The sequence below is a fragment of the Amphibalanus amphitrite genome, unplaced genomic scaffold (assembly GCF_019059575.1).
Source record: "Amphibalanus amphitrite isolate SeventyFive unplaced genomic scaffold, NRLGWU_Aamphi_draft 000000F_arrow, whole genome shotgun sequence".
Lineage (NCBI taxonomy): Eukaryota > Metazoa > Arthropoda > Thecostraca > Balanomorpha > Balanidae > Amphibalanus > Amphibalanus amphitrite.
In genome coordinates, this window is record NW_024881498.1 from 1,699,943 (window position 1) to 1,709,459 (window position 9,517).

Sequence of the window (9,517 nt, forward strand, 5' to 3'; positions counted from 1 at the left end):
GGAAAGCCAACATCTTTTACACAGTAAAAGACCGAGGCATGTTACTTATTTTTGCTCGCACTTTGCGGCTGAAACCGTGGCATTTCAGTGTGGGACGCAGTGGTCCAAATTTCGCGAGGGCTACGTCCCAAAGGCAGGGGGCTGCGTCCCAAAATGGGACGCAGTCAGTATGTTAAAATATGCCCTGTCTGAACAGGCTATTACGTGCATGTACCTCAATCATTTTCTTAAAGCTAGCTATGTTAGGTGCACGGACAGCATCCTCAGGCAGTGAGTTCCAAACAGCAATGCATCTGACAGAGAAAAAGCGCTTTCTAGTGTCTGTGTGGGTGAGAGTGGGGAAAATCCTAAAGCAGTGGCCCCTAGTCCGCTCCTGTGGAGGGCGGTCGAACAGGTCATCTGGACTCAGGCACGATCTACCGTTAAACAGCTTCCAACATTGTATCAAGTCCGCACGAATGAGCCTCCCTTGGACAGAATACAGGTTCAAGGACTGTAGGCGATCTGCATAGCTTAATCCATTCATTCCATCCACTCGCTTTGTCCACTTCCTCTGAACATTTTCTAAGACCCGCAAGTCTTTCAGATAACCTGTATGCCACAAGCATGAACAGTTTTCTATAACAGGTCGGATATGAGTAGTGAGCAAGAACAGCATAAATGCGCGAGACCTGCAAACGGTAGACTTAAGAAAACTATGGGCCAGACCGCTAGCCTTGTGTGCAACAGTCCTAATGTGCTCGTGAAATTTAAGCTGCGAGTCGACAGTAACACCAAGATCAGAGTGAGAATCTACATGTGGGATTTGCTGTCCATCAAGGAAGTACACCGGTGAAGGCAAGTTAGCGCGGGGCCTCGCAAAGCGGAGAACTGCACATTTCTTTGGGTTCATTTTCAGACACCACGATGCTGCTGTGGTTTGCAGTGTATCAATGTCTTTTTGTACTTGGGCAGAGGATAACACTGGTGAGGTTCCTGGGGCATGTTTCACACAGGCATAAAGTTTCAGGTCATCTGCAAAAATTTTATATTCACTTCTCAGCTGTGATGCTACGCCGTCAATATAAACCAGGAACAACAGGGGCCCAAGGACAGAGCCCTGCGGTACACCACTGCTGACAACCCTAGGTTGGCTTATCATGTCCTTCACACACACCTGCATCTGTCTGCCCTGGAGAAATGAACGTATCCAGTCAATGAGAGCACCTGTCAAACCAATCGATCTCAGTTTGGTTATCATGAGATCGTGGCAGACGACATCGAACGCCTTACTGAAATCGAAGAGAATGACGTCAGTCACGCCACCAAGGTCCGTGTTTTTAGACACTGTGTTATAAGCTAGGAGCAGCTGGTCCATTGTACTTCTGCCAGTCCTGAAACCGAATTGGTTTGAGGTCAGCAGTGAGTTCGTTTCCAGGTAATTACGTATCTGCGTGCAAATCAGGCGTTCCATCGTTTTGCACACAACAGACGTCAGACTGATAGGTCTATAGTTTAGTGGATCAAACCTGGAGCCCTTCTTGAAAATAGGTATAACTAGGGATTTTTTCCAGCAAGAGGGTAGTCGTCCCTCTCTCTGTGATCTCGTGTATATAATCTGTAGAGGGTAGGCGAGGTCATCAGCACATTCCTTCAATACCCGTGGATGTATTCCATCGGGGCCCATGGCAGAGTTAGGGTCGAGATCTTTGAGAGCATGGCGAACATTTTCTGTACATACTTCTACATGGCTGAGAGTCCCGTCGAAGGCCTGGTGGGGCGAGGGGTTAGTGGGGGTGACAGTGGTGAATACAGAAGCAAAAGATGTTGCAAGTAGCTCAGCCATAGCTGTGGGATCATCAGTATGGTGACCAGATTGCAAAAGCAAGGGACCAACCGCTGGTCTGCCGGTCTTCTTGTTTCTTATATAAGAATGGAGCAGTTTGGGATTGTCCTTTGACCTGTCAATAAGACTAGATTCGTAATCACACTGCGATCTGGCGGCAAAATTTCGCAACTCGCGGTTTACAGATGAGAAAAGCCTATATGCGGCCAGTGTACCAGTAGAGCTTCTGCCAAATTGCTGCCTCACCCTCTTGTACGTCTGCCAAGCTGCCTGGCGCCTGTGAATTAAGGAAATCGGGGGTCTTGTTTTCCAGGGTGGTTTAGGGGGATTAGCTTGCTGTGTTGGCACATGTAGGTCTACCATCTCTGAAATGATGGCTGTGAAACGGTTAAACGAGTCCTCCACATTCAGGTAGGCCAGCTCGAAGTCCCAGTCCAAGAGCTGTAGTGATCTACGCATTGAAGCATATCGAGCTTTGTGCCAGTTTCTCCTGCGGGACATTGTCCTCCCATGAGGGTCAGCAGCAACATTTTCAAAGACATAGTCACATATCGCGCCAACTCATATCGTCGCCAACTTAAGCGCTTGTCAACCTGCGGCGGCTGCGCCGGCGCGGCGGCGGCGCCGCACCCGCAGTTGACGCAGCGACAGGCGACGCAGAGCCAGCAAAAAAGTCGTTGTTCGCTGTAGTTATTGGTTTTAAGTCTTCTACTGGAGTCTCACTGCGGCAGCACGCCTTGTGAAACATTGCTGGCATCCAGGTTGGTGATTACGTTCCGATATCTGGGACATACTCTCTGCTGGTGGCAGTATAGACCTAGACGCGTTGTCTCGGTTTACCATCGCCTGGGCCCTGGTTGCGTGCTTTTTGTCGCCATTTTACCGCTCTACGGCGTCGGTCGCCACCGGCCGTTCATGCATACTCGTCGAGTTCCATTTTGCCCCCATATTCGGTGTATGACATGCGAGGCACGCTGCTCTGACCCAGGCCCGGGCCTGGGTAGGGCCGCGTCCCCCCTTCTTTGTTTCGCTCCCCTCCCCTACCCAGTGTTGTCGCAGAGCGTCATCCCGCCCCGGGAGGAAGGATCGTATGGGCGTCGTGGCTCGAGTGTAGAGCGCTCGCTTCTCACCCGGGCGACCCGGGTTCGATTCCCGGTACAGGATCGCTTGCGTATTTCGCTTGGATGGGGTAAGGGTGTGAATTACTTTATTACCGTGAGGGGCGAGAAACGTTCTTCCTTTCTCTCTTTCTGCCCATACCAACAGCAGTTGTTCCCGGCCAATTACCGGCGGACATTATACCCGCCATAGCCCCCGCGACGTGTTCTTTATTTAACCCGCGCCCTGGTGGGGTCTGTTTATAACGCGACCTGGTGGGGGGGGGGGCTATTTTTTGCCCCCCCTCGTATCTCCGAAACTACTGGACGGATCCGCAAAATTCAAACGGCGTTCGAAAGGCCTGTCAAATTTGTCGAGGAAAACCAAATTTCATTGACCTCGGGGTCACCGATGACGTCACAGGTCAGGTCAAAGATGAAATGTTTCACCGTTCACGGGTCTTCTAGGGAATGCGCTATAACACCGAGGAAAACGCATTTTGTCGAGAATCAGCGATAGGGCGTCAGTTGCCTAGTAGATATATTACTATTAGAGGTCACTGACAATACCAGGTCAGGTCACAGGTCAGGTCACCAAGGGTCACAGGTCAGGTCACATGAGCCCAACTTTACTAGGGTTGTGTGATGCATGTTTTATGGCCAATTTTTCATTTCCAACTCAATGGTATTGGTTATAAGACTATCAGGTACGGCTTAGGTCACTTTCTGGTGAAGTTCAGGTCAAGGTCAGGTCAAGGTCAGGCCAAAAAAGGTCAAATTTTAAAGTTGATAGTTTTGCATAAAATGGGTATTGATTCGATGCAGCTCGTCACGGGGAGTCTAATGGTGGTCTTTGTTTTGCGCTACGGGGTCTAGAATTGCTAAAAATTGAGTTTGAAAATTTGACGTCATCAATTTTGAACAGTTTTTTCGCTATAACTTCGCCAAAAAAAGAGGTATCGATCTCAAATTTTGTGTGTGGATGGAAGGCGGTAAGGACTATCACATATATTCCGATTTTTGCGAAATTCAAAAAACTTTTTGGATTTTTCGATTATTATATGCAAAAAAATTATTTTTTGAATTCTGGGGGTCAAAATCCAAAAATTTCAAAAATCCGAGATAGCAGTTTTGTAGCCCTGTTGATTCTACAGCTTTTATGTCTTTATCATTTTTCTGTATTTGCAAAGCTATAGGCCTGACAGCTCTTCCCGCGAAACCCTTTTTTGGGTCGAAAACGGCAGAACATGACGTCACTCTGACGTCATTTCCGGCCAACCTATCATAGCCTTTGGAAAAATTTTTGGTCACAATGTGTAAAATTGATGTCCGGGAGGGTACTGAAAGTTTGGTGACGATCGGCGCAGCGGTTCTGGAGATATATCAAAAAGTCTGGAGGGGGGGCAAAAAATAGCCCCCCCCCACCAGGGCGCGGGTTAAGCCTGCAGATGATTTTCCTGCTGTCACCGGAGGTGGGTGGACTCACGGGGGCTGGTGGACGTTGTGCCCGGGGTACGGCACTGCTCCGTTCCGTCCACATGCCGTTGGTTACGTCCCTCCTTGCCTTTTCTTCATTTTCGTTTCAGCATGCTGCTGTTGGGGGGCGATAGCTTTGCTTTCTGGGCGGCCCGGCGTTGCACGCTGGATGCGTCGATATCTCGCCGCGAACTTGCGTGTTTTGTAAGACTTTATTGTCTTATGGTGGTGGCTGTACCCGATCCGGTAAGTTCCCGGAATGGCGGAGACATCTCCTGCCGTGATATATTTCCTGAATGGCGGAGGTTGCTCCTAACCTGGTATATTCTCGGAATGACGGAGGGTGTGCCGGCAGTGTTATATTTCCGGACCGGCGGAGGTGGCCCCCGCCGTGGTATTTTTCCAGGATGGCGGAGGATGTTCCCGCTCTGGTCTATTCCCGGCATGGCGGAGGGTGTCCCTCCACGGTATATTTCCAAGATGGCGGAGGCTGTTCCCGCCCTGGTGTTTTCCCGGAATAGCAGAGCTTGTTCCCGCCCTGGTATATTCCCGGAATGGCGGAGGCTGTTCCCGCCGTGATGTATTCCCAGACTGGCGGAGGCTGTTCCCGCCCTGGTATATTCCCGGTATGGCGGAGGCTGTCCCCGCCGTGGTTTCTTCCCGGAATGGCGGAGGCTGTTCCCGCCGTGGTGTATTCCCGGAATGGCGGAGGCTGTTCCCGCCCTGATATATTCCCGGAATGGCGGAAGTTGTTCCCGCCCTGGTATATTCCCGGATTGGCGGAGGCTGTTCCCGCCGCGGTATATTTCCGGAATGGCGGAGGCTGTGCCAGCCGTGGTATATTCCCGGATAGGCGGAGGCTGTTCCCGCCGCGGTATATTCCCGGGATGGCGGAAGTTGTTCCCGCCCTGGTATATTCCCGGATTGGCGGAGGCTGTTCCCGCCGCGGTATATTTCCGGAATGGCGGAGGCTGTGCCAGCCGTGGTATATTCCCGGATAGGCGGGGGCTGTTCCCGCCGCGGTATATTCCCGGAATGGCGGAGGCTGTGCCAGCCGTGGTATATTTCCGGACTGGCGGAGGTGGCCCCCCCGCCGTGGTATTTTCCCGGAATGGCGGAGAATGTTCCCGCTCTGGTCTATTCCCGGAATGGTGGAGGCTGTTCCCACCCTGGTATATTCCTGGTATGGCGGAGGCTGTTCCCGCCCTGATATCTTCCGGAATGGCGGGGTTTGGTCTCGCCTTCGAGTTTCCGGGGCGGGTTGCGTATGTTCGGGTCCCGCTAACCGTGCGTGTTCACTCTTTATTTCTTCATTCGTATACATGCAGCTGAACAGATTCATTCCAATGGAGTCTACCGTCCCGATGAGATAATCGACATTTACGGCGGAGCAGCGGTGAGCTCTTCTCTGCCGGTTGGCAGCGATAAGCCCATACAGTGCGGATGATATTGTATTGTATTGTATTGCACCGTATTTACATTTCAGAGCGATCCACATACAACGTGCGTGGCGATTACTGCTCAGAATCCATATCCGCGGTTGCTTATCTAATCATTCAGAACATTTGCACATTCACTCACGGCGGGAGGCAGCGGCGGCAGGTGAGGTGGCAGGCTGTTCAGCAGAGCTGCAGCGCGATAGCCGAACCGCCGCTTGCCCGTTTCCAGCCGCGGACGGGGAAGATGGAGGAGGTGAGCTTGCCTGGATTGTCTCTCGCGGGGATAGCGCTATTAGCGACGAACAGGATTGCTAGTTGCTCGATTTCTCGGCGCTGTAGGACCTTGTACCTATGTGAGGACAAGGGTGTGGAAATCGGACATACCGCGCGGGGACAACCACCCGAGTTTTGTTCGCAAGTTGGAGACATTGTCAACTTTACTGCGACCGAAAATAATTCTAGCGGCGAGTTACGAATTCCGGACACATATTCACTAATAGGTGTTGCCGGTCGAGCTCGGTCAGCTTCTCTCACACCACGATCGGCTTCTTGCGTGAAGGCTTCCTAACAGCTTTTACCGGCGGGGCTGCGGTCAGCTCATAAGTATCACGCCGTGGGTGGTCGGTCCGGCCCCTATCGTTGGTACGATATAACAACTGTTACTGGCTGCCGCTTCCGCCGTGCGCGTTACTGTCTTTGGTGTGGCCCGTGAGCATGATCCAGCTCAGCTGGTCGGCGGTCCGCGAAGGTGTATACTTTGGGCATCTCCTTTTAGCCGGCTATTGACGCTGAGGACTGACTGCGATACAGATACAATGTCACACCGTGTGTGTTCGATGGGTGCGTTTGGTTTTGCTTTTGCCCTGTTCGCTTCAAACAGGGCTGATGTTTCCAATTGCCTTTACATCTATTCCCAATGACCACCCTGCATCTGTCCACCTCACATGATAATGTGCTTTTATTCATCTGCTTTTGGCATAGTATGTCGGTTTACGATGCTCCCACGAGTTCCTAGTGTCGTACCGCCCTCACTGCATTTCTCGAAGTATTTCCTTCGCTAGTGCCCCTGGCGGCGATGATGGCACCGCGGGGAATACCTATCGCTGTGTATCATCGCATTTGTTTTCACTGACGTTTATGTTTACCTTTGTTTCATGGCACATCGGGCATGCCGAGAAACCCTCTACCGGTCTGTGTCGACGGCGGGCTCAGGCCGGCCCCGCCGCGCTTGGTCACAATTCGCGGACGGGGCTGGTTGCGGGGTACTGCTGCACGGAGCGGGGCGCAGCTTCGGCAATTGCCTCAGCCGCCTCCCACTACGGAGACGGTGCCTACCCAAACGGTGCTCAGCGCGCGGGTAAACAGCCGGCGTCACCTGGTCCACGAGGAGGTCGGCGGGTGCTGCTGGATGGCGGACATTGCGATGCAGCGACAAGCGCTACCTCATCGTGTCATGCTACCGCTGCCGTTGCCGCCCCCTACGGAGCAGCTGCCGCTGCCGGAGATGCACACTGTGCCTACGCTGGCCCCGCTACCTACCTCCTCTCTGATCGCCACACCACCTCTTTGACTTCCATACCGCGACACGACACCGTCGTTCTTTCCAGCCGATTCCTCTTTCTCTGGGCGACTCGGTTGCCATCCAATAATTTGGATGGCACGGTTTCATCGTCGTTGAGCGTCGTAGGCAATACTAACAGCTCCCCCTCTGCGGTCGCTTACTGACATCCTCATCTAAATCGCCCGCTCTTTATGTGACACTTGCCCAATCAGTTCTGTTTTGAGCTCCTTGTTTCTTATTAATTGGTTTCTTCCGCGATGATGGTAGAGGATTTATGTCTCGCTCTCAGAATGTTTGTAACGCTCGGAGCGTACCCTGGGGCCCAGTACAGGCCTGCCATGACATGCTTGGAGTCGCGTTACACGATTGTGATCGTCTCTTCCGGCTCCGGCTAGGTGATACTCCGGCATCCCAACTCCGGCATCACTCCGGCTGGCCCGACTCCGGCATCAAACTGTCTCACTGCTCCACCTGGCGCGCGGCTCATATACGACATCCTATCACGGTCTGCGGGCCCCGACACGGCGGGATGGCACGGTCCCGGCCGCGGGTGCTCAGTCATTACTCTCATGACGTCTTAGGATCGTTGTGTCTTCCGGCCGTGGGTTCTCGTGGTATGACGCGAGCAACCTGCGAGCTTTGCTGTCGCACAATTCATCCAGACGTTCGATACCGCATCACGGGTCGCGGGTCCCGCCGCGGCGCGTCGGAATTGGTCCCGGCCGCGCGCGCTTGGTGTCGCCAGCTTTTACTCTCAGCGTGTCTTACGCGGAGCTCACCACGGCGGAGCCGGTGTATCCGCTGGCCGTGGGCTCTCCTGGCAGCAGACGTACGGATCTGTAATACTTGCTCTTACACCATCAATCCAAAAGTTCGATGCCTCATCACGGGTGGCGAGCCCCGACACGGCGGGACAGAATATGGTCCCGGCCGCGGGCGCTCGGTGTCGCCGTCATTGGCGCTGGTCTTCATCTGCCTTGCGGCGGTACCTCCGCCGGTGTGGGTCCCTGCTGCAGCTCGGCTCAAGTTCGCACTGACGTCGCCCAGCCCGGACTGCGAACCCCGGCCGCCTGCGCGGCGACAGGTGGGCCGACACGGCGGCTGCCTGGGGGCGGCCGGCCGCGGTCTCACCTGCTCGTCTCTGCCCTGGGCCGGGCGACGGTTCCCCGCCCGAACGGCCCCGACACGGCGGGCCCCCTGGGGGCCCGGCCGCGGGCTACCGCACGGCAGCGAACGGGCTCGTTGGCGAACTGTACGTCCTTCCGGCTGGCGTCCCCGATACGGCGGCTGCCCTAATGGGCGCCGGCCGCGGGGCCGCGCGGACCGTTCTACGTGTTTACATTTGTTTATGTATGACATTCAGACAAGGCGCTTTGAGTTAAGCTTTTGCCTTTGCGCCTGTCTTATATTTTGTACAAGTTCAGCCCGTATATTTTTGTTTAATAAACTTGGTTATGATGATGATGATGATGACGTGCCGCTAACTCTGCGCCCCTCATTTCATCACGTTGGTGTGCGTCGTTCATATCATATCGCGGCGCACGGGCGCCGTTCGTGCTCACTCAATTCAGGTGTATGATGTGGTGGATGTGTATCGTCGCATTTCATGTTATGTGATGCCATGTTATGTTATGCCGCGATGTGTACATACCCGCTCCATCTGATGGTATGCGACCCTAGTCGCGTGAGCGTACCTCTCTGTCCGGCTGTGCCCCGGGCTCGTGTACAATCCAGACACCAGCCGCGTCGGCCTCGACACGGCGGCTACCCTGAGTGCCGGCCGCGGGGCCGTCGTGCCTGCCCTCTGCACCATGTGCCATCATCTCTACCGCCTATCGCGGTCGCGCGGCGCGGTCTCCCAATTGTTCGTTGCATAGTTTAAAGCATATCGCAGCGCACGGGCGCCGTTAGCACTCACTCAATCATGCTGTGTGGTGGACGTGTCTCGTTGTGTTTCGTATCACTTCGGCTTGTGAGCCGGTTCGCTTCGTTGTTCCGATGCCCACGTCGGGTGCGTGATTTTTTTTTTCGCCCGGCTGTGCCCCACACTCGTGTAGTTAACAGCAGGCCGCGTCGGCCCCGACACGGCGGCTACCCCGAGTGCCGGCCGCGGGGCCGT